Source organism: Pseudorasbora parva, chromosome 2 (genome assembly GCF_024679245.1).
Source record: "Pseudorasbora parva isolate DD20220531a chromosome 2, ASM2467924v1, whole genome shotgun sequence".
NCBI lineage: Eukaryota > Metazoa > Chordata > Actinopteri > Cypriniformes > Gobionidae > Pseudorasbora > Pseudorasbora parva.
The window spans coordinates 9181698-9205004 of record NC_090173.1 but is presented as its reverse complement, the minus strand read 5'-3'; the positions used below and the strand labels follow the sequence as shown (position 1 = coordinate 9205004).

Below are 23307 nucleotides of genomic sequence, written 5' to 3'. Positions count from 1 at the left end.
ACGTGTTTGTAGATCGGTAAGTTATCACGAGCTTTGGCCGGGCGCTGCCATTACATGTTTTCAACACTGACAGGGAGTCGGAGCCTGCTGGATTTACAACACAAGATCATCCACTTCACCTGATATATGTAATGTGACATTACGTGACGGAACAGGGTCGAAAATGGTTGTGTTAATTGATTGGTAAAGTTATCACGGGCTGTGGGTGTCCGTGCCGCCATTATATGTTTAAACACTAAAGGAGCCCTCTGGATTTACAACACAAGATCATCCACTTCTGATATAAGCTGAATTCAAGGGACACTTTTTGGCATTGAGGAGAAATTACGCAAGGGAACATAAAAAATAATAAAATACCCATTTGATACTAAAAACTGTATAACATATATTTGCTCAATAAAAATAATAATAATAATTAAAAGTATCAAATGTGTATTTTATTAGTTTTTTTTTTTTACTACATTGTAAAAAAAAATTGTTGGTTTAACTTAAAAAAGTAAGTTGCCTTCAAATTTTGAGTTTATTGACTCAACTCAAATTTTTAATTTCAATAAACTCTAAATTTTAAAGCAACCAGGTTACTTAGTTTTTAAAGTTAAACCAACAAAAACCAACATTTTTTACAGAAACCTAATAAAATTCACATTTGATACTAAAAACTGTATAACATCTATGCTCAATAATAATAATTAAAAAAAATAATAAAATGTAATAGTTTTAGTATCAAATGTGTATTTTATTAGTTTGTTTTTTTACTACACTGTAAAAAAAAGTTGTTTTTTGTTGGTTTAACTTAAAAAAAGTAAGTAACCTGGTTGCCTTAAAATGTTGAGTTTATTGAAATTAAAAATTTGAGTTGATTCAATGAAGGAAATTTGTTTAATAAATAGAAACTCAAAATATTATTGTATCTGACCCACATAAAACTTTGATAAATCATGAAAATAGCACAATTTGGCATCAGAAATAAAACACACACAATTACCCAATAAGCTTACACATTTTTTTTAATAATATTTTAATAAAGGTTGTCGAATCTCAAAAAATGTTCATTGCATTAACTCACAATTTTAATTTCAATGAACTCAAAATTTTAAGGCAACCAGGTTACTTTTTTTCTAAATAATTTTAAGTTCAACTCCAAAGAACCTTTTAAGCTAAAAAGTTTATATTATGACAAGAAAGAACCCTTTTGGCACTTAAACAAAAAACTTTTAGGGGTTCCAAATATGTAGCACTGATTGAACCTTTTCTTCTTAAGTGTGTACCCAATACCTAAACTTAAATGCTACAAAAATACCTTACTAACTATTAATAAGCAGTAAATTAGGAGTTTATTGAGGCAAAGGTCGGAGTTAATGGTGAATATGTGTTCCCTAAAGTGTTCCCGAAAGTTTATCACAAACTCCATTCCAAAGGGCATTCCCACAGACAGAGAAAGAAAGTGACAATACTATTGTTACATTTTAGGACACTGGGGAGAGATACACTAGTATTTACTCATTATATTACTATTTATTTATTTTTTAAGAAATGTCAAGATTTTTTTTTTAGGTTTAGTTGTACTGATATGAACCCTGCCCCAGTGTCTCTGTTGTGTGTGCACAAGTGAAAGTGTTGGGTGAAAGTGAAAAGAAACGGCGGGAACGCGGGCCCGTGGGGGCAGGGGCTGAACTGGGGGGCAAGAGAAAAGAAAAGAAAAGAAAAGAAAAGAAAGAGAGGGATGGCGCGTAAAGAACGGGCGAGAGAAAGAACGCGGGGTGGCCTCTGCGATGACATCATCCCTCATTTGCATAAATCTCAGTCTGAGAGCTGATTGGTCACGGGCGGGAGAAACCGAAGCCCTTCGCGCTTTTCATCCCTCTCTCTCTCTCTCTCTCTCTCTCTCGCTCTCTCTCTCTCTCCGCAGAGTGTGTGCGCGTGCGTGCGCGGATCGCCAGAGCGCCGTTTCTTTCTCTATCCGGGAGGAGACGCGCATCTCTTTAATCGCCGGTCAGTCAGTCAGTCAGCCTGCCTCACACACTCTCTCCTTCAGAGCTCCAGTCTACCGGTTTTAATCTCAACATTTGTTCCCGGTGTTCCCCGAGCCACCGCGCTGACCACCGGCGTTCCGCTTGGAGAAACGGGAGGACACGCGAGGACCGACTGGGCGTTGCTGGAGGGGAAAAAAACGCGCTTTGGATTCGGTAAGACTCGACCCTGCAAGCAATAGCGATTCATTAAAAGCGTTTTTTTAACCGTGTCAGAACGAATTAATGAATGTCACTGTCAATTTAGGAGCGGTGTTTCATTCAGCAGCATGATTTACGACTGAACGCATTGATATGCAAATGAATATTTATGAGTTCACATTATAATACAAGTAGCCGGAGTAAATGAGATCATCTGATGAAAATGCCACTGAAGCGATCAGGTTTCACACCGGTTTGATTCACAGGCTTAAATCTCTCACACGCAACCTGTGAAGTCATTTTAGCGCTTTTACTGCGTGCTATATTGTCTTCTTTTATCCCTTGTTCATCCTTCCAGTCCCGTTTTAATGGTGGATGTCTGGGCGGGGACGCCAAACCCACTCGCGCTGTGGCCGAATTTAATCACGGACAGTCGTTCAGAAAACACACATTGCGCTGACAGATGACGAGGAAGACATTATAATTCAGTTTTTCTAAGTGTGGTGTTTTTTGTGTGTATCAGACGCCGGTGAAACTTTCCGCTCGTCCGTTCACTCGAGCTCTTTTGTTCTGCGCCTCCTCCACCACCCGCCCGCTTCACATACAATATATTCACTCATCCGCTTTATACTGCACAATATATTCAACCACCGCTTTATATAATATATTCATTTATACAATATGACCCCCCTGCGTCTATTCTTCGGTCTATAAGCGTATAAAAACCCGCCGTGGTCCATTTCTAATATATAGAGTGCCGGTATATGTGAGCTTTATTAAACTGGATCGTACTAATGTGAGGATATGATCTATATTCTAAAGGTTCCAATGTGGAGTTTTCGCAGAGATGCCATGGAACCATTTGAGTTCCTGAAACAGTTCTAAAAAAGAACTCTTAAAAAATCTAAAGAATCTTTTTACACTGTAAAGAGCCTTTTGGAAAGATTCCACGGGTGTTAAAGGTGCTTTATGGAACGCCGATGGAGGCGCAGGAATTAATTAAGGGACCCAACCTTCCAAAATAACCGCCCTGTTCATTTCCAAGAGATGCAGACCTCGGTTAACAACAGCGGCTCGATATCATCCGATGGTCTACTGTGAAGTATTGATGTTTCTGAATATATAAAACAACCAGGAGCGATTAATCCGCCTGTATTTATTTATTTATTTTAGAAATGTCCTTTGAGTGAAGAGAGGATCCCGTGTGACCTCTATGCACTGGGCTTGTGGGGTGTTTCTCATTCCATGCCAGGTTTAGGGCCGGCGAAAATCAACAGGGTGGTTTCTTGGCGTGGCTTTCTTCTCAGATCCCTGCGCAGCAACCCGAGTCAAAGTGATGCTTTTCCCAGCAGGTGCAGGTTGGGTTGGCTTCTCCTGCTGCTAAATCTTGGCTGTGTAAGTCAGTTCATCCTATTGTCTTGCCTAATAGTTCCCTTCTCTCGGCAAACAAAAGGTTTAAGACGGATGCCTCGACCCCCCCGAGGCCTCCATCTCACAGCTCCAGTCAGGGTACATCAGATCTTCGCCTTTTGTTTGGGTTATTGGGTATAATTTTAGGGACACTAAAAATGCTGGGTTAAAAACAACCCAAGTTGGTTTGACAATGGACTAACCCAGCAATTGGGTTGTTTTAACCCAGCGGTTGAGTTGTTTTAACCCAGCAATTGGGTTGTTTTAACCCAGCGGTTGGGTTAAATGTTTGCTTAAGACAACCCAATTGTTGGGTTAGTCCATTTTCAACCCAAAAATGCCAACCTAAAAATGCTGGTTAAAAAAAAATCCAAGTTAGGTTGAAAATGGGCTAACCCAGCAATTGGGTTGTTTTAACCCAGCAATTGGGGTGTTTTAACCCAGCGGTTGAGTTGTTTTAACCCAGCGATTGGGTTTTTCGAACCCAGCGTTTGAGTTGTTTTAACCCTGCAATTGGGTTGTTTTAACCCAGAGGTTGGGTTAAATGTTTGCTTTAAGACAACCCAATTGCTGGGTTAGTCCATTTTCAACTCAAATATACCAACCTAAAAATGCTGGTTTAAAAACAATCCAAGTTTTGTTGGAAATGGACTAACCCAGCAATTGGGTTGTTTTTTACCCAGTGGTTGAGTTGTTTTAACCCCGCAATTGGGTTGTTTTGACCCAGCGGTTGAGTTAAATGTTTGCTTAAGACAACCCAATTGCTGGGTTAGTCCATTTTCAACCCAAAAATTTCAACCTAAAAATGCTGGTTTAAAAACAATCCAAGTTGTGTTGAAAATGGTCTAACCCAGCAATTGGGTTGTTTTAACCCAGCGGTTGAGTTGTTTTAACCCCAACAATTGGGTTGTTTTAAACCAGCGGTTGAGTTGTTTTAACCCAGCAATTGTTTTTTTTTAACCCAGCGGTTGGGTTAAATGTTTGCTTTAGACAACCCAATTGCTGGGTTAGTCCATTTTCAACCCAAAAATTTCAACCTAAAAATGCTGGTTTAAAAACAATCCAAGTTGTGTTGAAAATGGTCTAACCCAGCAATTGGGTTGTTTTAACCCAGCGGTTGAGTTGTTTTAACCCCAACAATTGGGTTGTTTTAAACCAGCGGTTGAGTTGTTTTAACCCAGCAATTGTTTTTTTTTAACCCAGCGGTTGGGTTAAATGTTTGCTTTAGACAACCCAATTGCTGGGTTAGTCCATTTTCAACCCAAAAATGCAAACCTAAAATGGTGGTTTAAAAACAATCCAAATTGGGTTGAAAATGGACTTACCCAGCAATTGGGTTGTTTTAACCCAGCGGTTGAGTTGTTTTAACCCCACAATTGGGTTGTTTTAACCCAGTGGTTGGGTTACATGTTTGCTTAAGACAACCAATTGTGGGGTTAAAACAACCCAACCGCTGGGTTAAAGCAACCCAATTGCTGGGTTAAAACAACCCAATCGCTGGGTTAGTCCATTTTCAACCCAAATTGGATTGTTTTTAACCCAGCATTCTTTTGAGTGTAGGATTTAAAAAATTCCAGTAATTCAGACTATTTTAAGACGTCATTGTGTCGATTCAGAATATGCAAGGTCAAACCTCTCTAATTATTTCAGATCCATTTCTGTTCCAGTGTCATTGTTCTGTCATATTATGATCCCGGTACAATGCTGTGGCTGTCTAACTCCGGCCTACAGGGATTAGGCTTTCGGGGGGCGGCATTGCCAGCAATTATAAATGTGTCATGGCATGATGTGTGACTGTATGAGGAACAGGGGGTGGGATTGGCTTTGCTAGAGAACAAATTACAGCAAATGACATCAGAAAGGTCAGATTCGTGTTTTATGAATATCTAAAGTGACATAAGAGAATGCGTGTGTGCATTATGTGGCCCAAAAATGTCTTGTTGCTCGCTGTACACTCTTTAAAAAAAAAGCTTCTTTAGTGGCATCAAGGCTCCATGAGGAACCTTTAAAGGCCGGGACACACCAAAGCCAACGGTCGGCCAATGTCGAGCCGTTTTTAAGGGTTTTTGGCTCTAATTGGACGGCATCAGGTTTTTTGGGGGGGTGTCGGGGCATCGATGAGAGAGAGAGAGAGAACTCTGATTGGCTGTTCGGCTTAGTGAACGAGTCTGTGAAAATCAAAGCGGGCAAAGACGTCAAGAATGCTTTCATAATAACATAAATAAATAACAAAAAGCGTGATTGTAAATGGTAAAGAGTTTATGGTTTGTATATCTGCAGTCCTACTTTCAGTTGCTCTTTTTGACGTACAAAAACAGACTATAAACACCTGCTGATATAGACAGATGTTTCCTTACACACAGGAGGAGATACGCGCCCGGATAACAGAAAATGGGCAGAGGCGGGACGTGGGCGGAGCTTAGGTCACGTGATGACTAACAGACAGCAGACAAATGGCTATGCACCTGTCAATCAAAGTAACCACACCCCTAATTATGCAGAACTTTAAGGCCTTATTTAATGTTAACGAATGAGTTATAAAAAAAAATCACCCCTTCACAGTTGTCACAAAGAGCTAAATTAGCCGTATAGACCAAAACCACAATTTGTTCCAGACTGTAAACATGTTTTATTCAGCTGTAAAGTTGGGCATTTTAACATGAGGCTCAATGAGATTCAGTGGCCAGTCGATGAACTGCAGATTAAATTACTTCCGTATTGGCTTCAACAGAAACTGGGGAGGTTGCCGTTTGGTCAAACTTTTGTGTGGGATAATAATAATAATAATGATAACTAGAACGGACATTTCCTGAGGAAAATGTAAGTGGTGCTTGCAGTGGCAAAACTCGCCACTCGGTTGCTACTGTGATGCAAAAGAGGTCATCCCCATGTCTGTACAATGTCGTGGGGCTGAGATATGGCTTATTCATGTATTTGTATGGTTGCTAGGATGCTCAAAATGGTTGCTAGGGTGTGGCTATACAGTTTATGGGGTGATATTTAAAGACTATTTATCGGTTTGATCTTTCATCGCAGCTAGTTTTTTGACGTTGACATGATGCGTCCCGGGCTTAACGTCCACGGAACACCACAAAGGTTCTATCGAGTAGAAAAAAGGTTCTTTTAGATTTTGTAAACGTTCTTCAGACTAAGAAATAACGGTTCTTTTAAAGGGACACACCCAGGCGAATACAATCAGAGTTATATTTAAAAAAATGTCCTGGCTCTTCCAAGCTTTATAACGGCACCCCAAAATTTGAAGACCATTTGAAAAGTGCATTCATCCAATGTAAACATGCTCCACACGGCCTCGGGAGGTTAATAAAGCCCTTCTGAAGCGAATCGTTACACTCTAAAAAATGCTGGGTAGTTTTAACCCAATGTTGGGTTAAATATGGACTAACCCAGCAATTGGGTTGTTTTAACCCTGCGGTTGGGTTAAATAGTTGCTTAAGACAACCCAATTACTGGGTTAAAACAACCCAATTGCTGGGTTAGTCCATATTTCACCCAACATCGGGTTGTTTTTTACCAAGAATTTATTAGAGAGTTGGTTTGTGTAAGAAAAATATCCATATTTAACACTATTATAGAGTAAAATATCTAGCTTACGCCAGGAAGTGTAACGTTTTTTAGTTACGTTTTTTTTTTCCTGCAAGTTGAATACGGAGGGCAGTCTGGCGAAGCTAGATATTTCACTTTATAATGTGCTAAATATGGGTATTATTCTTACATACACCCATCGATTCACTTCAGTAGGCCATTATTAACCCCCCGGAGCCATGTGGAGCAGTTATATGATGGATAGATGCACTTCTTTGGGCTTCAAATTTTGGGCTGCCATTAGGGCTGGGGGGTATATCGAGTTTGTACAATATATCGATATGTTTTTTTAGAAACGATACGGAATGAGGCAATACCGTTTACATCGATATTCAGCAGAATGAAACAAATGCATCTAAAAAATAGCGGAATACTCAGAATGACCTGATACAATTTGTCCTTAACATGACACATGCTTTATATTAAGAGTGTTTTAAAATAACTGGTTAGGTATAGTTAACATGTACAGTTTGAAGCAGCTTGCCCAGTCAGATGCTCTGAGATCGGCTTCTTGTGCTGAAAGACGAATAAAAACTTGGGCTGTTTAATGCGTTTGAAATGTGGTGCTTTGCTCAGGGCATGACTTACATTTCACAGGTAAATTGTCCATCAGAAAATGCTAAAAAGTCCTGCAAATATGTCCATTTTGCTGTCAGGAGAGGACGAGCCTTTCTAAAAGTAAATCTCCGCCTAAACTTCAAGCTTTCGTAAACGAGCGCTTAACAGACGGAGAGCAATAGAATAGGAACGCAATAATTCTGACTTAAGTATTTCTAAAATATTTGTAGTTAGACAATAAATGTGCCATATGTGGAATTTTAAACCTACCAGTGTAACAGAGGCCAGCTATTAGTAGTCGCTGTGCGAGTAAACCTCACTCCTCTGACCTCAAGAGACGCTCTAACGACTGACGCTAGAGGTTGCAGCATTTAGCCTCCTTGTTAGAGCGTCCGACTCTCATGCCGGCGGACCGGGGTTCGAGTCCCGGTCCGAACAGGAGGGGTTTAATTGGTGCCGTGACCCGGATGGGAGTGAAGTTTAAGGGGGTGAGTGTAACAGAGGCCAGCTAGTAGTAGTCGCTGTGTGAGTAAACCTCACTCCTCTGATGTCAAGAGACGCTGTAGCGACTGACGCTAGAGGTTGCAGCATTTAGCCTCCTTGTTAGAGCGTCCGACTCTCATGCCGGCGGACCGGGGTTCGAGTCCCGGTCCGAACAGGAGGGGTTTAATTGGTGCCGTGACCCGGATGGGAGTGAGGTTTAAGGGGGTGAGTGTAACAGAGGCCAGCTAGTAGTAGTCGCTGTGTGAGTAAACCTCACTCCTCTGATGTCAAGAGACGCTCTAGCGACTGACGCTAGAGGTTGCAGCTTTTAGCCTCCTTGTTAGAGCGTCCGACTCTCATGCCGGCGGACCGGGGTTCGAGTCCCGGTCCGAACAGGAGGGGTTTAATTGGTGCCGTGACCCGGATGGGAGCGAGGTTTAGGGGGGTGAGTATAACAGAGGCCAGCTAGTAGTAGTCGCTGTACGAGTAAACCTCACTCCTCTGACCTCAAGAGACGCTCTAGCGACTGACGCTAGAGGTTGCAGCCTTTAGCCTCCTTGTTTAGAGCATCTGACTCTCATGCCGGCGGACCTGGGTTCGAGACCCGGTCCGAAAAGGAGGGGTTACACAAATAAGTATATTTTTTATGAAAGTGACCATTATAACGGGGCTAATGTATATAAATATAGGCTAATATGCTTGTTTTTAATTTAAATTTTTAGTTCAGTGAATTTAAAAACAAAATAATTATTTTCGTTTTTAGATTGTAAACCCCCAATTTGCACATAATATATTGCATAGCCCACATTACAGTCACTGTACTTGTTTATAGCCTTCAATATCAACATTGTTTTTACTTTTTAGGACATCATTGGACAGGATGTGAAATAAAATTATTATTTTTTATCCAAATAGAAAGACGTAGAAAATACCGGGATATATTCCTTGTATCGCCATTCAACCAACAAAATATCGAGATATGATTTTTTTGGCCATATCGCCCAGCCCTAGCTGCCATAATAAATCTTGGATTAGCCAGGACATTTTGTTAAATATATAACTCTGATTGTATTCGTCTGAAAGAAGAAAGTCATAGGCACCTAGGATGACTGGAGGGGGAGTAAATCATGGGATAATCTTCAATTTTGGGTGAACTATCCCTTTAAGAACTGTTCACTGAAAGGTTCTTCGAGGAACAAAACAATGGTTCTTCTATTGCACACGAAAACACTCTTGTTGGAGCTTTTATATTAGTGTGTGTAGTGAACCCTCATTGTTGTCTCAGGACGCAGTTACAGTGGTTTTCCTGTGTCATCTGTCGCTCTCTGATAACTCTCCCTCCTCCGGTAAAGATAGCACTCTTGGGGCTGAGCAGTTGTCAGAGGACAGTTGGCTCTGTTTGGATGGGATATTGTGTTGCAGCTGCGGTATTCTGAAGGGTTTTCGGAGCTCTTTATTTGGGGTGTGTTTTGTGGTTACGCTTCAGCTTTCTGTAAACACGTCTGCTGGGCAGTTGTAGCGCTCTTGCTGTGCTAATCTCAGTCTGGAGCAGACATGCGTTCCTGTCTTGATGCATTATGTCTCCGTATCCTTTGTCCTGGTCTTGGCAGATGTCACTCAGTGAATGGCGTCTTTGAGAGAGTCACCAATTTCGTGGGGTGCTGCAATTTACTAATGGATGTATTGACCTCCGCCGCTGCATTTGTAAGGGTTACAAGTTCACATGCAGTGTCTGAAATGACATATATTTATAGGGTTAGTTCAGTCAAAAATTAAAATTCTCATTAATTCCTCGCCCTAATGTGGTTGGACACCTGTCAGACCTCCGTTCATCTTCACACACAGATGAAGATATTAGTGTTGAAATCCGATGGCTCAGAAAGGCCTTCATTGACACCAATGTCATTTCCTCTCTCAAGACCCATAAAGGCACTAAAGACGTCGATACAAAGCCCATCTCACTACAGCGGCTCTACAATCATTATGAAGACACCAGAAGAGTTTTTGTGCACAAACAAAACAAAATAACGACTTATAGAGTGATGGGCCGATTTCAAAACAAAGATTCGAACCGTTATTAATCAGTGAATCGATTCTCAATTCGGATCATTCAGCAGTTTGACACACGATCCGCATCATGAATCGATTCACTGATTCATAACGGTTCGAATCTTTGTTTTGAAATCGGCACATCACTATATAAGTCATTATTTTGTTTTGTTTTTTGCACACAAAAACTGTTCTCGTGTCTTGTTGAGGCACTGTAGTGAGATGGGCTTTGTATCGACGTCTTTAGTGCCTTTATGGGTCTTGAGAGAGGAAATGACATTGGTGTCAATGAAGGCCTTTCTGAGCCGTCTGATTTCAACACTAATATCTTCATTTGTGTGTGAAGATGAACGGAGGTCTGACGGGTGTCCAACCACATGAGGGAGAGGAATTAATGACTGACTTTAAATTTTTGGGTGAACGAACCCTTCAAAACAATCCCGAAAACCAGGTGTCTTGATGCCGTAAGCCTCAGAAAATGTAAACCTGTTTTATTATAAAGGTATGACACACATTTTTCCTCCAGCATCCAAAATAAACTTGAGTTTTCTTCAAGCATTGTGTGTTTTGGGTCGTTGCATACCGGCCCATCCCAATTTTCTGCAATATTCTGGACTTCAATATATGTCTGTGGGATTAAATAAAATAATCAATGCATGTTATTGCAGTTGTCTGAGAAAAATAGCTCGTATGCTTCTCCAGTAGAGCTTCAGAAGCGATCTCAAGGCCTCAAATTGTGCTCACGATGCCAAACTCAAACATTTCTCATCAAATTATTTCCAGATCCAATCAACCAAACAGCTGTTCACATTATTTTATTGGGAAGTTTTTACCATAAAGTCCCGCACTGCAAAAAAATGCTCTTCTTACTCAGTAATTTTGTCTCGTTTCTAGTCTAAATATCTAACAATTCTTAAATCAAGATGCATTTACTAGATTAAAACGACAAGATATTTTTCCTTGTTTTCTTGAAAATAAAATCAAAATGAAATGAGTTTTTGCTTAAAACAGGCAAAATGATCTGCCAATGGGGTGAGAAAAATAATCTTGTTTCTTTTTGATTTTGGCGTATCATTATGGGATGCTACCATGTCACTCCATAGCAACCAAACATAGTACCCTAGCAACTGTTTAGCAATACCTATATCTCTGCATTAGTACATCATAGAGACACGGGGGTTGGTTTATATCATTCATACTGACAAGGAGCTTTTGGGGTCATTATAGGATGGTGCCAAGCCACTCCATAGCAACCATTTTCAGTACCCTAGCAACCGTACAAACACATAAAGAAGCCATATCTCAGCCCCACAACATCGTACAGACATGTTGCTTGGCTTTTTTTGCATCACAATGGCCACCGGGCCCCGAGTTTTGCCACGGCAAGCACCACTCACAATTTCTTCAGGAATTGTACTTTCTGTCCCAAACAGAAACAAGATTATTTTTCTCACCCCATTGGCAGATCATTTTGCCTGTTTTAAGCAAAAACTCATTTCATTTTTATATGTTTCCCCAGGAAACAACAACAAATATCTTATGACATTTTACTAATCTAGTAAATGTATCTTGATTTAAGAATATTTAGATATTTGGACTGGAAACAAGAAAAAGTACTAAATAAGAAGAGCATTTTTTGCAGTGCGTTAGTGCATTAACTAACTTTAAATAACAATGCACAACACATTTGTTGCAGTGTTTATTAAATACACAACTGTCCATTGCCGTTCATGTCATTTCCTTGAATAATAATAACTTTTGATTTTAATAACGTATTAGTAAATTGAAATGTACATACTATAATTAGTAAACGCTCTGTGGGTTAGACGTAACAGTAACCAATGGAAGTGTATTGGGGTGGACTGTAATTATAGCTCTATAATTATGTATGAAAGTTTATTGATTTCTAGAGAAATTAAAAAATGTTGGCATGAAACAACCACAGCAGTATAAACTTCCTCTAGGATATTATTATCACAAAAAAACTCTTTATCCAAAGCAGCTTACAATGTATTGTACCGTGTGTCTTGAGCAACATCAAGGGGGGTGAATAATTTTGCTCAAAGCCACAACAGTGAAAAGATAATCACTTTTGCAGGATTTACAGCTGAGATCCCCAACCATCACAGACTAAGGCGACCAATGTTTTGGTTGTATTCAGCTTCATGTAGATTTTCATTTCACCAAACGGACATGATATAAAGTTTTATTTGTTGAGTCAGAACAGAGGCTCAGAGCCGGTCAGCATTGAGCAGATAATCCTCTTATAGGTACAGTCATTTCCTGTGGAGTGTGTGTCACTTCCTCCTGTTGAATGAAGGGCATGTGTGTGTTGTCTAGTGCAGATGACGCTGTCACAGACACACACACACACTATCAGATGTCATTGATCGAAACCCCACCAGCTGGATTTTATCAGCTCTTATGTAATTTGGCTCTTTTTGTGGTCACAGTAGATAAAAGAGTCGAGCAGCTCCTCAGATTACAAATTAGTTAAAAGGCCCCTTTACACCCAAACCTCCCAATTTCAGCAGGCCCACATGTTCTGCTAATGCACTTCTCAGCGCCCCCATCTGTGCCGAGCTTTCTCTCTCTGATCAATATCCGTCTCATCCCATAATTTCTCTTGGCCAGGTGGCATGGCTCACATATATTGGCCCGTGTGCTGTGTGTGCATCCCGTTCTGCGGGTGTCCATCGGAGGATCGCACAGGATTAGCATCACGCTTTGTCCCAAGTTAACCAGCTCTGTCATGTGTTAATCTCTCTGTCCCCAGGGGACCGTGCTGGACCGCCGCTGGTTGGGATGTGTCTCCTTTGGTCATGTGACCTTTCTCTGGCATCGAGTGTCGGATTGCACAGTTTCCAGAATTTTTATTTGGATAGTTTGATTGCATTTCGGTGAACTGCAGTGCTGTTTTAGGGGCCTTTTATAACGGATGCGCTCGCGTTCACAAACCACTAGACGGACTGCGGCGACACACAACAGAGATGTTTGTAATTTGTCATCTTAAAAAGATGCATGTCATGATGACAATCAAAAATATCTGTCTGAAAATATCTGTTTCTCTAATAAAAAAAGTAAAAATAAAACAAAATAAAAAAAATATCTGTCTGACATATATTCAGTCCAACCAGGAATTCACAATATATATATTTTTCTTTCTGATTTTGTGGCGGTAATTGCCTGAAATTTGTGTTTTTTTTTATAAACCACATTTACCATATTATTTATGGTGCTAGCTATACACCAGGGGGAGGGGGGACATCTAAATGTAGAAAGAATATTTATTTTTGTCTTTCCAAATCTTCCAAACTCGTGTTAACCTCAAGCATGTCCCGTGCTTTTTTTGTTTTATTCATGCATGTTTCTTTATCACATGAATGTGTAAATAACTTTAAGTAGTACTGCATTTTTTTTTTGCAATTATATAGAATTATGCGAAATATAATTGGAAAATGAAGCCCCAACATATTATTTTGTGCTGCGCTCTGCATGTCAAGTCATGAAAAGCTGTGTTGTACATTTAACCTACAATTAAAACTAAGCGGATATGGTGATGGAAAATATGAGATTGTATTTAAATGCTTTTGAGTTGGCTCGCAAAAATTTGCAATCCACCAAGAAACTTTTGTTTGCTTGCAAGGAATACAAAAGTTGTGCGCGTAAACGCAAAACATTTTTGTGAGCTAATATAAAGTTTCTTGGGAAAAGATAAAAGTTGTGCGCATAAACGCATATTTTCTTGGGAGAAGTCAAAAGTTTTGCGCGTACAAATGCAAACTGTCTTGGGTAAACGCAAAGTTTCTTGGGAGAAGTCAAAAAATTTCTTGGGAGAAGTCAAAAGTTTTGCACGTATACACAAAGTTTCTTGGGAGAAGACAAAAATGTTGCACATATAAATGCAAAGTTTATTGGGAGAAATCAAAAATGTTGCGCATACAAATGCAAAGTTTTTGGGTAAACGCAAAGTTTCTTGGGAGAAGACAAAAATGTTGCGCGTAAACGCAAAGTTTCTTGGGAGAAGACAAAAATGTTGCGCGTAAACGCAAAGTTTCTTGGGAGAAGACAAAAATGTTGCACAAAGTTTTGGGGTAAAAGGTCAAAAATCAGAAGGTTTCTTGGAAGAAGGTAAAAGTTTTGCGAGCAAACGCAAAGTTTCTCGGGGGAAGTCAAAAATATTTGCGGAAAGTTTTGGGATAAACGCAAAGTTTCCTGGGAGAAGACAAAAATGTTGCGTGTATAAATGCAAATTTTTTTGGGAAAAGATCAAAGTTGAGCATGTAAACGCAAAGTTTCTTGGGAAAAATTAACAATTTTGCGAGTATAAATGCAAACTTTCTTGGGTTTCTTGGGAAAAGTCAAAAGTTTTGCCCCTAAATCCAAAGTTTCTTGGAAGGAGGCAAAAACAGAGCGAGCGAATGCAAAGTTTCTCGGGGGAAGTCAAGTTTGCTTTTGCAAAACTTTTACGCAAAGTTAAAAATAAAAAATGTATCGCAAAGTTTGCTATAAACGCAAAGTTTCTTGGGTCTTGGGGGAAGGCAAAACATTTGGGAAAAGTTTTTGGGTAAACGCAAAGTTTCCTGGGCGAAGATAAAAATGTTGCGTGTATAAATGCAAATTTTCTTGGGAAAAGATCAAAGTTGAGCATGTAAACGCAAAGTTTCTTGGGAAAAATTAACAATTTTGCGAGTATAAAGGCAAAGTTTCTTGGGAGAAGTCAAAAGTTTTGCACGTAAATCCAAAGTTTCTTGGAAGAAGGCAAAAATAGAGCGAGCGAATGCAAAGTTTCTCGGGGGAAGTCAAAAGTGTTGTGCATATAAACGCAAAGTTTCTTGGAAGAGGCAAGAGTGTTTAGCGATCAAATGCAAAGTTTCTTGTGATAAGTCAAAAGTTTTGCGCATATAAACGCCAAGTTTCTTGGGAGAAGGCAAAAATGTTGCGCAAAGTTTTGGGGTAAATGCAAAGTTTCCTGGGAGAAGGCAAAAATGTTGCTTGTATAAATGCAAATTTTCTTGGGAAAAGATAACAATTTTGCGAGTATAAATGCAAAGTTTCTTTGGTTTCTTGGGAGAAGTCAGAAGTTTTGCACGTAAATCCAATGTTTCTTGGAATAAGGCAAAAATAGAGCGAGCGAATGCAAAGTTTATTGGTAGAAATCGAAAGTTTTGCGCGTATAAACGCAAAGTTTCTTGGAAGAGGCAAGAGTTTAGCGAGCAAATGCAAAGTTTCTCGGGGGAAGTCAAAAGTTTTTCAAGAGAGCTCAATAGTTTTGCTGAGCAAACACAACAGCTTTTTCCATCCCAGTGCCCGCTTTAGGATCTCCGTAGAGTACAGCAAGCACACACCCAGCGCAAACGGCCTATACGTGTGTCTTTATAGGTCACTAATCTGCTGCATCTCAGACAGTCGTCGAGTGTGACTCCCAGGCACGGCATATGTTCCCGAAACCTTACGGGACAGGGATTACCCCTTCATCACCTGGAGGCTGTCCAGGTGATAGTGCCTCAAGCGTCTTCAATCACTGCTAGTTTAGTCTGGGTTGGTTTTCCCCTGAGGGAGTCTCAGAGTGGTTTCCTACAGCCTGACGTCACTGCCTTCCTCTCCGCGCGGATTGTCCTGTTGAATGGGCCGATGTGTTTGTTTTTGTGTGTTGGACAGAGCGGCTTCCCAACCTTCGGCCAAGGGTGTTTTGGGAATGCGTCGGCCATGATTGCGATCTCGGCAGCGGGGGCAGTAAAGTGCCTTTTGTCAGCTTGGACAGCAGCGGCCCTGTCATGTGCCTCTGCCCTCTTTTCACCACCCCAACAATCCCTTCTTTGGTGACTTGTTTCATTGCAATGCACCTCGGGCCGTCCAGCTTCGTCTCGGCGTGTGTGCGCTGTATAATGGGCTCAGTCAGGGCCGCTCAGAGACTCATGTGATTGGCTTATAGAGAGCCTTCCAGTATCTCCACACAGATGCGAATAAGACGCCGTCCCCTCTTGAGTGCTATTATGTAATTTTGTTTGTGTTATGGACACCAGCGGCCAATGGACTATTCATGGACTCATGAAAGCGGTTCTGTGACACGGGCCTCAGTCACACCTTGAGTCTGCTGTAGAGAAGGCTTGCTTTATATGATGAATGGAGCGCTTATTGTGAGTCATTTCAGCAGTTAGCATTTTATTACGAAAAACATGGTGAATACACTGCAAAAAAGGTAATCATTTAGTCTTGTTTCTAGTCTAAATATCTAAATAAATCAAGATGCATTTACTAGACAAGTGAAACGACATTAGATAGTTTTCCTTGTTTTGTTAAAAATTAAGTCAAATCTTGTTTCTTGTTTCCGTCCCAAAGAGAAATAAGATTATTTCTCTCACCCCATTGGCAGATCACTTTGCTTGTTTTAAGCAAAAACTCCCTTTGATTTTGATATTTTTCCCCAGAAAACAAGAAAAAATATCTTATGACATTTTACTCACCTAGTTAATGCATCTTGATTTAAGAATATTTCGATATTTAGACTAGAAACGAGAAAACATTACTAAATAAGAAGAGCATTTTTGTGCAGTGTATATATTTTTCTGGCCATTTTGTGATATCCCAAAACCCAATCTTTATCTCTAATACGTCGACACAATGAAACAAGGATTTTAAACCTGGCTTTCAATGATTCCTGCTTTGGAAATGTATGCAAATTAGAGCACATTTAACTAGATAATGCCTTATCTTAGTTTGACAAGTTCGCTGAAATGTTACATTTAAGTCTTGTTGTCTCATTTTATAAATCTTTAATTTTATGGGGTCATAAAATGATCAAATATGAATGGTCATAAAGGTGTTTTGCTCAAATTTGAAGGAGGAATTAATACCTATTATATAACAAACCATGAGCAGATATCAATTTAAATAGCAATTATTATCTAAATACATTTCATTTTAATACATTTTTTTAAATTTAATTAGATAATGCCTGATTTACATAGTTAAATGTAACATCAGAGAGCTAAGTCTTTTTTTTGGTCTAATTTTTGTATTTTTGTATTTTATTGTGTAGCCAAGGGTCATAAAATGATCAAATTATTATATAATGCCTCATATACACACTTAAATGTAACATTTCAGAGAAATACGTCTCTTTTTGTTGTTGTCTAATGAATTTTTTTATTTATCCTAGGGTCATAAAATGATCAGATATGAAGATTTGAACGAGATGTTTTGCTCAGATTTGATGGAGGAACCAAAAAACATGAACAGTGAGCATAGCTATCAATTTAAATGCCAATTATCTTCTAAATACATTTGATTTTTTTACCACTAATGTTCCCTGCAAATCAATTTACAGTTCGATTGCTCACCGCTGTGGCTTTTAATGGATTTGATTAGCATATGAGATTTGAGGTGAGGTTTTATTCTCGCTTTATTCCGGATGAATTTGATTACGGATTCTCATTGAAACCATTTACCCTTTAGACCGTTTGTTCCTCCGCCAGAAAACTGTGCTTTTACCGGCCAGCCCCTGTTTGTGGTGCTGCTGAATGGAGCCAGTGTTCCCTTGTTTTAGACTGATAAGACAGGAAACTTCTGCAACCTCCGGAGGGCACGAGGTGTGTGTGTGTGTGTGTGTGTGTGGGGGGGGGGGGGGGGGGGGGGGGGGGGTTAGAGGAGATGCTGTACTCAAAATAAAAAACGGCTACATTTAAGATTTTTGTATTTTAATTTCATATAAAAAGTCCATGGACTGGTATTACACAGTTTTAAATAGGGCTAGGTATTCACACACATTTCATAATTCGATTCGATTTCGATTCACAAGCTTTCGATTCAATTTTTGATTTGATTCGATTCAATTCAACATCGATTATTTTAGATATATATCAGGTACAATACATTGCAAATTGTCTAAAAGGAAAACAAATCTATATTATAAACTACGGGAGTCAGTTGATATACGTTAGCTTACTAATATTGAAGGTAAAAATGAACTGATTTGTGTACAAATCGTAAATCGTAATTTGAAATCTGAGACTTTGTTTCATATCAATAGTAATAAAGCACAAAGATTATTGCGATTTATTGGATGGGTGGTGCGTTACAATGTTTATTTCATTCATTAGCTGAACACAGGATGACTAATCGATTCTTTTTATCGATTGGGATTTAAGATCGGTATTGTTTTGTAAAAGTGAGAATTGCTTAAAATCGAGAAATCACAATTTTTTTAACAAAACTAACTAATAATCTAAATGGTGATGCATTTTGTCAATTTAAATAAAACAGGAAAGATTTCATTTTTATTGAAATGGATGCATTTATTCAAATAGCTTATCAGTTTTGATCTCTTCATTATTAAAACAATTAAATGTATCCAGTTAAAAAGTAAGAACATGGTTAAAATATGGCACACTGCAACATTTGATCTTTACAAATGTATTAGTAATTATTACGATTTACATTTAATGGTAATGCTTTAGCATGATGGTCATTAGTTAACATTAGTTAAAATACGGCATTTCAGAAGGTTTGTAAACAATCGGCACCGTCGGATATACAGCAAAAGGTGTAGGATTGTATTGATTTCCTTCAGAAAAAAGTAAATATATCCAGCCAAACCTGTGGGTGAGGAGGCTAAAGCGAGTGGACGTCGTCAAAAGAGGCGCTACAGAGAAGTATTCTCAAAACGGTCCATCTACGAAATCATTGTGGAGCATAATTATCTTCAGCTGGGGAAATTCAAGACTAATATTAGTAAACTTAAGGTCTATTTTCATCGCGAGTTTAGTTTGAGTGAAGGCCTAACGTTAGCGGAGTAGCGCTAGTCTACAGCACGCTATCCTTTTGACCGTCAGAAGCTCGCATCTGTGCCATCTGATCCGACCCCAACCGAGCAACAGAAAACCATCATAGCCTTTTTAGTTAGATAACAGGGAAATAGTCAAACAGCAACAGTCACTAAAATAAACACTCAATGGTAGGCTGAGGCTCATTTAAAAATGATGGTATTAGACTAGCGCTACATCTACTGGAGCAAGGTTAGGCATTGCATGTATTGCTATCTCCTGAATTAGTTCACCAGTCCCTCAATAAAGCAATTTACTAGCAATGCTAACTAATGCTAACTAATGACCATTATTCACTGTAAACAAATATTGTTGGTTTAACTTAAAAAAGTAAGTAACCTGGTTGCCTTTAAATTTTGAGTTTATTGAAATTAAAAAATTTGAGTTGGTACAATGAAGGAAATTTGTTTAATAAATAGAAACTCAAAATATTATTGTATCTGAACCACATACAATGTGATAAATCATGAAAATAGCACTATTTGGCTGCGTCATCACAAATAAAACACACACAATTACCCAATAAGCTTACAAAATCTTTTAATAATATTTTAATAAAATAAATTCTCAAAAATGTTCATTGTATTAACTCAAAATTTAAAGGCAACCATTTTTGAAGTATTTGTGTACAGTGTAAAGTGTGACCCATTTAATAAGTGCTTCAGAAGTATTGTTCAGCAAATGTTAACATAATATGAAAGTGTTACAGAATTACAGAAATCATACTAATATTATCGCATTTAGTTTGTTAGTTAAAACTGTGTACATTCAAAAAATGCTGGGTTAAAAACAACCCAAGTTGGGTTAAAAATGGACAAACCCAGACATTGGTTTGTTTGAAATAGGTCTATTCACTGGGTTCAAACAACCCAATGTCTGGGTTTGGGTTTGTACATTTTTAACCCAACTTGGGTTGTTTTTAACCCAGCATTTTTTATACATGGAAATGAAATGCATAAATCTTGTGTGTATTTTCTGAGCTGAGGCACAATGGAGCATTGGCCGGACAGATTTGATATGTGAAATCCTAAACTGTGACAAATGACAAATTAGTCGGCCCTCTGACCAAACGCCAAATCAGAGGCCATGCAGCATCTCAGCGCGGGGCAAATCTGCACTTCATCCCAGCACAATCTCTCCATTGATTGCGAATCAGAGGGAGAGAGAGAGAAAAAAAGTTCCTATTGTGAGCCTTTCAGATTGTGCAGTTTGCTGGCTTGTTTGATTTGTTGTTCTTCAGTTTTTAGACATGTCGGTTTGGCCCAGAGTGGCTAAAGCTAAGATGGCATTAGCCTGTTAGCTCCTGCTGTGCCGCAGCGGTTAGCCGATTGTGAGAAGCCAGATTTGCACACAGGGGACCTTTAAGCACAATAATAGATACAAAAAGTTTGTAGATAAACTTAAGTCGCCTTTAAAAAGCATAGCCAGAAAGTTTGAAATAATTTGAAATGGTTTGAAAAGTTTGAAATAGTTGAAATAGTTTGAGTTTCAGTTAGAAGTTTAAATAGATGGATTATTGCTGGAGAGGTTCTATGTGGTTGCTAGGGCACTTGGATTGTTGCTAGGGAACTTGAGTTGTTGCTTGGGTGGTTGCTAGCGTACACAAGTGGTTGCTAGGGTGGTTGCTAGGGTGCTAGGGTGGTTGCTATGGTACTCTGAGTGGATTGTAAGGTTAGTAGGGTACTTTTTGTAGCGTTTAAGTTTAGGTATTGGGTAGGATTAAGGGATGTAGAATAAGTTCATGCAGAATAAGGCATTAATATGTGCTTTATAAGCACTAATAAACAGCCAATATCCTAGCAATATGCATGCTAATAAGCAACTAGTTAACAGTTGATAACTGAACCTAAAAAAAATGTGTTACGGAAAAGCATAGCCAGAAAGTTTGAAATAATTTGGAATAGTTTGAAAAGTTTGAGATAGTTTGATTTTCAGTTAGTAGTTTAAAAATATGGATTATTGCTAGAGCGTTTCTATGTGGTTGCTAGGGCACTTGGGTGGTTACTAGGGTGTTGCTATGTGGTTGCAAGGGCACTTGGGTGGTTGCTTGGGTGTTGCTATGTTGCAATACGTTATGCACATATACTCGAGTGGTTGCTAGGGTGGTTGCTATGGTACTCTGAGTGGATTTTAAGGTCTTGCTATGGTTGCTAGGGTACTCAGGTGGTTGCTAAGGTACTTGGGGGTGGTTGCTAAGGTTTTGCTATGCGGTCGCTAGATGGTGTGCATGCATGTACAGGGCTGTGTTGAGCTTCGCCCTCAGATAAAGAGGCCGAAGGGCATTTGGCCGTTACAATGCGGCGATGACCCGATTAGCATGAGGGTGATCTGCAGTTCTGCGGCGGGACAGTTAAAAGACTCGGATGGAGACCTGCCAAAAATACTGCTTCTAGAAGGTATGCGACGCGTCTGTGTGCGCGGTGTTTGTTTACATCATATTTGGGTCTCCAGGGGATGAGCCTGGCTGCTGTTAAGAGCGGAGTCATCCCTTCAGGAGCATTAGGATCCTGCACAGGGATTGGTTACAATAATTGGATAAGGCATTAAGCATGAAGCATGTGGAAGAGAGTGACGGAGTACTGGTAAGAGGGTTTGTGGGTAAGAAGGTCTGTAGGTACGATGGGTCTTATGTGTGTAAGGTCACAATGCCACCACTTTTACCTTTTCTGGTCCTTCCGTGCTTCCAATTTTAAGTGACATTGTGATTATATCCAAGATTTTGTTACATATTAGGTTTGTAGATTTCCCCCCCCCCCCCCCCCCCCCAACCCTCTTTAAATTATTTGGGGTATTTCTGCAGTAATAATGACAAAGCTGGTTGTTTTTAAATACAATATGGGAGTACTGATACATTTACCATAATTCATTTTGTGATTCCAGACCTTTCAGTAACTCTGTAAAAAACAGATTAATTAAGGGATGATAAGAGATTATATACTATATATAGTTTTATAAGGGCTGTCAATCGATTAAAATATTTAATCGTGATAAATCGCATGATTGTCGAGAGTTAAATCGCGATTAATCACAACTTTCCGTAACTGTATGTTCGTCAATAAAAAAACAGATTAATTAAGGGGTGATAAGAGATTATATACTATATATATATATATATATTTTATAAGGGCTCTCAATTGATTAAAATATTTAATCATGATTAATCACACGATTGTCATGAGTTAACTCACGATTAATCACAACTTAATCGCACATTTTTATCAGTTGTAAATCTTACATTTATATTTTTTCAAGTTTTTAATACTCTAATCAATATGGTTATGGACAAATATGTATGCTTTATGCAAATGTGCGTTTATTATTAGTGAAACCATACTCAGAGCATGAAGATTAGACATGTATCAAAGGTTATAGATGTTTATCAAAGAATTTGTTCATGTCTCTTAAGCCTAACTTTAAGTTAAGCCTAGCTTGCAGTGTATTCGCGCATCTCCTCAGAGTCCCTTTACAAGCATGCAACAAAAGCCCCCTTCATCCAATATATTGACCCGCGTTCTGTTTTCTAGCATACCCTGTGGATGTTTGTGATTATGTAGGATGGGTTCAAGAGAATAAAGCTGCTCAGCGCTGCGGGGGAAACCGATACCTATCGCGCTTGGACTGCAGCAAATGTGCTCAGTGTAAAAACGCCCTTTTCTTTTATTTCCACCTGGAGTCTTATAAAAGTTAAACAGAAAAAAATGGTAGCTTATGTAGGATATATAACGTCACTTGTTTCCTTAATGTGTAAGGCTGATCTTGATTTCTCCAACTACGGGCTTGGTCACGGATCAAACAGAAAATGCGAGCTGCGAACTTTGCATAAACACGATTATTTTAACAGCCCTAATTTTTATCAATTTACATTTTTTCTTACTTAAAATCAGTCACTTTGTAGGTCATCAGAAGTCAGAAGAAGTCAGATCCTCCCCCCAGAATTAGATGGACACCACAGGCTTCTGACCCCCTGAGTCACTATTGTTTACATGCAGAGGAAGCGGTCTATATCCCTCAGCAGGATCATTAAGGTCATAAGGGCATGTGATGGCGAGTGTGTTGTCCTCTCAGAAGGAGGCTTTTTCACTCCTCTAATCTCTTCAGCCCTCCACCACCTGACGTTCTCAGGCTGATTCACATCTATCATGCCAAACTGGATCAATAGCAAGAGAACAAAAACAGTCGGAAGGGGTAGAGCGGATACAACAAAGCCT

At 39.3% G+C, this 23307-nt stretch overlaps 1 protein-coding gene across 1 annotated transcript in view; it reads left to right on the top strand.

Moving 5' to 3' along the window:
- Positions 1 to 1901: 1901 nt before the first annotated feature.
- The window catches only part of prr36b (proline rich 36b), a 44889-nt gene continuing 23483 nt past the window's right edge, over positions 1902 to 23307 (top strand). Inside the window, exon 1 of the mRNA XM_067456108.1 lies at positions 1902 to 2186. The gene's annotated coding sequence lies outside the window, so the exon portion shown is untranslated. The remainder of the gene's footprint in view (positions 2187 to 23307) is intronic.